This window comes from Poecile atricapillus, chromosome 6 (assembly GCF_030490865.1).
Source record: "Poecile atricapillus isolate bPoeAtr1 chromosome 6, bPoeAtr1.hap1, whole genome shotgun sequence".
NCBI classification, from domain to species: Eukaryota; Metazoa; Chordata; class Aves; order Passeriformes; family Paridae; genus Poecile; species Poecile atricapillus.
In genome coordinates, this window is record NC_081254.1 from 7224132 (window position 1) to 7231812 (window position 7681).

At 44.7% G+C, this 7681-nt stretch overlaps 1 protein-coding gene across 2 annotated transcripts in view; it reads right to left on the minus strand.

Annotated features, from left to right (window-relative positions):
* Positions 1-7288, minus strand: part of PCDH15 (protocadherin related 15) — a 324226-nt gene extending 316938 nt beyond the window's left edge. For both annotated transcript variants that reach the window (XM_058841858.1, XM_058841859.1), the window contains exon 1: positions 7165-7288. The gene's annotated coding sequence lies outside the window, so the exon portion shown is untranslated. The remainder of the gene's footprint in view (positions 1-7164) is intronic.
* Between the last annotated feature and the right edge of the window lie 393 nt (positions 7289-7681).

Genomic DNA, 7681 nt, shown 5'->3' on the forward strand with positions numbered 1-7681 from the left:
GGTTGGGAGGGCCATTAAAGATCATCGAGTCTCAAACACTTTTGCATAGGCAGGGACACCTCACACCAGACCAGGCTACTCCAAGCCCCATCCATCTTTGATGCAAACCCCAAACCATTCCACGGCACCCCTCCAGCCTCTCTCACCCCCTCAAGTGTCAGTTTGCTGGGAAGTCCATCACACAGAGCATCTCCCCTACCCAGGGCCTCACATTATCCATCATTTGGGCAAACAGCAGCTCTGCAGAAGACAAATCTTTTACATCCGCACTCTGGTGCCCTGGAACGGATAAATTAACATTGTTGATGTTCAGTAGCTTTTCTCCAGGCCCACCTTGGGATGAGTCAGCCCCACCATCACCAACAGCTTCACTGCAAGTTCAGGCCAGAAGTAGGGCAACAGAGAGAGGATCTTGTGCAGCTTGTTTCCTACAACATTCATGACTTCAGAGGTAGGTCAGGTAGGCTGTAATCCACCTCTTTTTGGGATTGCAGAATCAAGTACTGAATAGTGTTAAGTGTTCTAGAGTAGAACGATCCTGGGGAATTTTTGTTGTAAATTTGATGAAGGGTCGAGGAGTGGATTTTGTGTAAATTGTTGATTTTTATTCTACGTTGTGTTGATTTTCTTGGAAATTTGGTTTTTTTGTGTGGTTTGGTTGTTTTTGTTGTTTTAAGTGAAGGTTGTGGGGTGAATGTGGATTTTAATCATAATTCTTAAATACCTTAAATAAGGTTTCCAGCACGGTGTCCACTCAGCAACAACAGCCCTGACCAGTTCATTAGCTGGTTTCCAAAGGATGCTGTGATGACCTTACCTGGTTCACAGTGATTTCATCCCTGCCCAGGCTGCACCAGAGCAAGGAGAAACAGAAGCTGAGCTACACAAGTGGTGCTGAACACAGAGTTTTTGGCAATACATAGCATTTCTAAAGAAAATGCTCAGTGAACTTCTGAAACAGAGCCCCCAAAGCACCAAGCGTGGGGAAAACTCATTACAAAGCTTTTTATTTATAAACCAGGGATGTAAATTTATGGACCAAGAATGGCTCTGTATCCCATGGCCAGCTCCACAAAACTTTGTGTCAGACAGCAGCTTTTTGATTTGGCTGCTCCCTGGGCAGGGAGAGCTCTGCTGCTGGCTGTGCCCAATGTGGGAATGCAGGGATTTTTCCAGTTTTTGACATGGATTCAGAGCCCATTTTCCTGGGACCAGAAGTGCAGAAGGTCCAGCACTCACTTCCACAGCTCAGAACTTTACATTGACACCAGGAGAGGACTAAAAACAGTCAGGTCCTCTCCCTAAACCTTTCCCCTGCCAAGTACTTCTGCCAGGGGACAGAAGTCCCACAGGTGGGATTTGGGGAATGTGCAGGACCTACAGACCATGGCAGGATATGGAGCTGTCACTGGAGGAACCTAAATTCCTCCACATCCCAGAATCGTCTTGGCCTCAGCACACTCAGTCTGTAACAAACCATTTTTGTCCCAGTGAATCACCCAAAATTACAGCTCCAATTGCTCAGGGATTGTCACAATCCTGCTTCACTCAGTCCTAGTTTTGAGCTAAGAAAGTGGAAGTGCTGAAAAATGATAACCTTTGTTTAACTCAGAACCTCATGTGTGCTTGCATGGTGGGAGAGAAAAGAGCACTCCCAAGAAATTATAATTTTTGGAAATGCAAAAGGTGTTGCAGCATGTCGAGTGTCACAGAGGAGGTAGATTCAGCTGCCATGGCTTCAAAGCCAAGGCTCTGGTGATATCCCAGAGACAGAACAGTTCCAGGAAGAAAAGTCACTGCAGAATTTCTCTTTATGAAAGGTGGAAGTGATAATAAAAGCCATTATAAAATTTGAATAGATATTTTGTTCTTTGAGTTCACAATTATTTCTGGATATTGTGATACGAAAGTTTTCTTCTTAAAAGAATGGATTTCAGCCAAGATTTTTGCACTGGAACCTTGCAGCTCTCTCTCCCTCCATCAAACCAACAGTTTGGATCCATGTGTGCATGAACTTGGGACCACCTTAAACTGGGTGAAATAACATCTAAAATATCTTCCCTACAGAGGGAGCAGAGCAGCAGCATTTGAAGGAATGTGTTCTAAGGAATGCTTGTGCTCCATCAGGACAGAGCAAACAAGTCCCATATCCCTTGTGTTCCCCAGCTGAAATAACCTCTGATAATTCAGTTTTGTGGGAGCCATAGTTAATGGCAGGGTGGAAAGATCGACCCTGTTCCCATGTCCAGCCTAATCTGGGGCAGAATTTTTCCATTTTGGTTCTCTCAAAGAGCTGCCAGAAAGGCAAAATCACTGGGGCAACCAGCAAACTTGATCTTCTCCAGACATGAGCAGAGAAGATTCTCCAAAGGATTTTCCCTTGGAGACAGAGACATGGAGCCAGAAAAGAGCCATATGTTAAATTTCAATATTGGCTGCAATCAAAATCACTCTGGGAAGGGCTGATCCAGGCAAATTGCATTGGGGGCAGTAATGCCATAAACTGGAAGGAACACGTGAGTGGCTGTGTTGTAAGAATTCTTAAGAGAATTAAGAACTCTTTAGAAATTGGACCACTGGTGGGGAATTTAATTTTCCAGATACAAAGAACAAAAATTACAAATAGCAGCTTAATTTGTGTACTCTCATAGAGGACTGATCCAGCAGGAAACCTTTGTATCTGGGAGAAATAAGGTTAATTCATTCTCAATTTGGAGAGGATTCACTGACAGAAAATAAACTGGATTTGAATGATAATCAGCTGATTAAACAAGATGGAAAAACAAAAGAAAAAGAGGTTGTAATTAAGGGTTATCAGCATTTGTTTGGAAAAAAAAAAAAAAAAAGAAGAAATTAAGGCAAGTAACTAGAAAAATGAACGGAAATGAGGAACTCAGGAATCTAAATATGAAGGAGGCCCAGAAACCTTTAAATGCCAGGTGCCAAATATTCCAAAGAAAAAAGAGGGAGGGAAAGACTCTCAAGAAGAAGGCCTTTGTATGAGTGCACAGCTAACAGGGAACTACCTCCAACATTAGAAGGCTTTTCATAGAAACCTATGGAGTTTTCAAAGCCTAAAACCAGACACAATGAAGAAGTTAAAAGAAAATCTGGGGAGAACTGGTGTAACAGAATCTCAGTAAGATCTCAAATAATGCGGTATTTTCCTAGTTTGGAGAACTTTATGAAGATTTTTAGGTGCTCTCTGAAGGCAGGGGTCAGGAAAAGAACAATGTGGGTTCCTCTGCAGCAAGATGGGTATTTTGGGAACAGTTAATCACCAAATCATTAAGGCTGGAAAAGACCTCCAAGGTCATCAAATCTAGCGAGTGTAAGTACAAAGGAAATTTTTGACCTTGTTTTCAGTAAGGGTGTTAATATTTACCATGGGAGGAGAGGGAGGGGGTGAGTGGTGAAGAAATGAAAATGAAAAAAGAAATGAAATAAAAAATAAGAAACACAAGGGTACAAAAGAAGAAATCATCATAAAGGGAATTAAAGCTGTAGGGGCCATTAAAGTCAAGGCCAGAGCTTGGAAACAAACAGCACACAAAAGAACACCACTCCAACATTTCCTTTAACTGGGATACTGCAGACAATTAAAGAGCAAGGAATAAATTATTCATGTTTAAGAGAATAATTCTCTCCAAGCCTACACCACTTCCTTCAGTGGCACAGAGACCCAAGTGCTCTTCCCTTCAAATTTCTTTCCAAAGACATGAAAGCACTGGGAAATATGATCAAATTTCTTATTAACCAGCACAAGGTAGCTCGTGAGAGACTAACTAAGAGATTACTTCATCAGATAACATTCCCCAAACGTTGGAGATCCCATTAATCTGGGTTTTAGCTGAGCGTTCAGCAGTGTCACGTGGGAAACTTGGAGTTAAGCTGCAACCAACAGAGGCATTTAGGGGTAGGTGAACATCTGGTTCACGGGGAGACAACAACATAAGTCCTGAAAACTTAAGTGATTATTAGAAGGTCTTAAAATTCAGGCTTGGAACTGATCTCATTAAACATTTCAGCAGTAACTGTGTCACTGGTGGTAGGAACAGGTTGATCCTGTGTGACACAGCAGGGACACAGGACTTGAAGGAGGGGACATTGATAGCACCCAGAAATAACTGAAGGCTCTGAAGGACCAAAGTAACAAAAGTAGGATAAATTCAGAGAGTCACAACTCAGGGAGTGCAAGATATTTCCTGGAGTGCTGTGAAGAGCCCAGTGGAAACTGCAGAGGAAGAGCAGGGAGTGTGAGTTAATTCCAGAAGGATGATAAACCTTCCATTTTTACAAGGGAATGGAGTGACAAAGGGTAATGGCTTCCCAGTGCCAGAGGGCAGGGATAGATGGGATATTGGGAAGGAATTGTTCCCTGGGAGGGTGGGCAGGCCCTGGCACAGGGTGCCCAGAGCAGCTGTGGCTGCCCCTGGATCCCTGGAAGTGTCCAAGGCCAGGTTGGACATTGGGGCTTGGAGCAGCCTGGGATAGTGGAAGGTGTCCCTGCCCATGACAGGGGTGGCACTGGATGGGCATTAGGGTCCCTTCCAACCCAAACCATTCTGGGATTCTAAAAATCAAAAGCCCAGCCCCATCCTCGTTTCTGGAAGAGCTCAGTGATGACACCAGGGTAGACCTGGCATTAAGGCTCCGGTATGAGCCCCACAGCTGGAGATGCAGATGGTCTTTGTCAATCTGAGGTTCCTAAAGCACATTCAAAACGATGAACTCAGAACCAGTGGTGCTAAAACTGGCTCCAAATGTCAGCATTGCCACCTCTCAGCCCCAAAAGTTCTCTGGTGCTATTAAACTACACCACTGCCCTTCACAAGTCCACTCTGTGAAAATTTGCTTTTTTCTTTTTTTTTTTTTTTTTAAATAAAGCTGATGATTGTGAATAAGAAACTTGCAGATACACCAAAAAAATATACTAAACCACAATTTAAAAAGCAAGTTAAAACTGGATGGCTCAAACCATAGCCTGCAGCACAAAAGGAATTAATTCACACTTCATACCTTTAACCCTTACAACAAATTAGTTGTACAGCAAGCTAAGACGAGAATCTAGCATGGCTGCTTAGTTTTAACCTAAAGAGCTTAAATTTTGTTCACTTCATATTATTTGAAAATAGTTGTGAGGAAAGTTTTCTTCAGCATGGAGACCCATCACCTATTCCTAAAAGAAGACATTACTAGAAAATCACAGACACCAGGAAACCAGGACGTTCAAAAAAAGAAGGAGGGGAAAAAAAAAAAAAGAATAAAATTATAAACCTCCACTTTTATAATAGGAGAAAAAAAAAAAAAAGAAAAGAAGAAAAAAAAGGCTCTAAAGCCTCCCCACCTTTCCAAGGAACATTAAAAATTTTGCAGCACAATTTTCCAAGTGACTGCCTTTGTGGCAGAGCCATTACACCTGAGCAAATATGACACAAGGTGACAATACAATTATTCCAAGCAGTGATTTAACAAGAGTAGAACACCATAAAGAAGATATCGAGCCCCAAACTTCTCTACAGGCTGTACATTTCCTCTCCAAGGGTAAGGTGTGAAACACAGCACCTGGGAGTAACTTTCTTGCCTCAGCAGCTCCAGACAATAGCCGGGAGGAGGCTTCATCCTTGATCAGAGCTGTCCTCTCCTTAAATTCCACTCTTATTTCTTAGGGGTGCACCTGGCAAGCCACAGGGATCATGTTCCTGAAACCTGAGTGCTACCACAGACAGATAAAATGCATCAAATAACCCCTGGCTCACCATTCTGCTGCCTCCCCTGGCAAAGAAAACCCCAAAGCAACACTGAAATTCTGATAAGAGAAACTGAGAATTCACAGGCAAAGTCTCCAACTCTCCAAAGCAAGACTTCACCATGTAGAAGTCGAGGTCATCAATGTTATTAATTATTTACTATATCTCCTGTAATATCAGCTTCCCAGCTCCACCAATCAGCTGGCTTTATGGGAAGGAAGGAAGGAAATGTGGACTTGAAGTTACACTTCCACAGGCAATGTTATGCCTGTGTGACAACACAGCACCTTAAACACCATCTCCCTTCGTGTGGAGGAATACAAACACCTCCCCTCTGCCTTCAAATGCTACATCAAGTTTACTTGTTTACAGTCTACTTGTTTGCACTTGTTTATAATTCTCCAGATTAAATGGGATGCAGTAATCAGTAAAATTCCCCTTTTTAAAAAAAAAATAAAATCTGAAGTAGTGGCAGCATGGTGATCAACACCAGACAAGGAAAATGCAGGATACATTAACAGTAATTAATAAAATAATACCAAATTAACAGACAAGGAATAAGTAAAAAAACCAAAAAAACCCCCCAAAAAACCCAAAAACAAAACAACCAAGCAACCAAAAAAACCAAGAAAACCCAAAAAACCTCAAACCAAAACAAAAGTATTCTGTAAGAAGAGTTAAATATGAAGGAATTCAAGGTATGATCAAAAGAAGTGTTGTTTTGTTTTTTTCTAATTAGGGTTAATTGTGGTATGAGAAAAAAGGGTAGAAGCTGACAGAAAGTATTAACAGAGCACTTACTACTGAGTGTAGAGGCTTATCAAGAAATTAGCCAGGTACCAGCCCTTAAGTTTCTTAATCCTCAGCTCTAGAAACTGGAAAACCCAGGCAGAATGCTGCTGGGCATGGGAATGCTGCAAAGGAATTCCTGTGAGGAAGAGGAGCGGAGCTCCTGTGCCACCAACATGGTCCAAACCACTGAAAAGCGAGCGTTCAGAGCTTTCCTCTCTCACTGCAGGGAAACCACGCTGATGGAAAGACACAGACCTCAGTTTGACAAAGGACATTCAACCCCGGCGGTTTTTACTGACTCCCCCCACTCCAAACCTAACGCAATGAGGGAGTCATGATTCTTCTAAAGAGGTGAATAAAATATTAGTCCTGGGCGTACTTTTGCCTGAATTTCAGGGGTAATCAAGGGAAAACACGAGACCCCCCAGCCTGAGTTGGCAGTCCAAAGTTTGCTGCGCTGGGTGATGCAGCAAGTTCCCCCCACGTCTCCACAGCAAGAACACACCTGCACCCTCCGTTCTGCTTCCCGAATAACCCCAGAGCTGGAACAGAGCAACAGCGAGCCCAGCGCAACGCCTGGGCATCAAACAACCCGAGAAAGAGCAACGAGGGGAAAAAATACCTCAGCATATCAGAGCAGGAGGCGCCCGGCCATTCCCCACCGGCGGCTCCGCATCCCGGCTGCTCCCGACGCTGCGATGGGCAGGGATGCGCCTGCCCCTTGTCGGCGCCGGGCACTCCCCCGCTCCCAGCCCGGCTTCCCGGCACCCCCCGGCTCTCCCCGTCTCCCCCTCTCGGCTGCCCCGGCTCCCAGCGCTGCTCAGAGCGCTGCGGGCGGGGCTGGGCAGCGCTGGTACCCGGCCCCCCGAGCCGCTCCCCCGCTCCGGGGCCCGGCCGCCTCCCGCATCTCGGTGCGGGCTCCCGCTGCCGGGGAAGGCGGCAGCTCCCGCTGCCTTCGGGAGAGCATTTGCCAGGGCAGCAGGAATTCCCCTGGAGCCCGGCTCGGCACAGCGATGCTGCCGGTTCCGTCCCTGTCTTCCCCCGGGATACAGGTGCCATCGCCTAAAGCAGGGTTTGGAAAAGAGCTCAGGCTTTTCCTCGCCTTCGCGGAATTTAAACAACATTGCCTGAAACTCCCG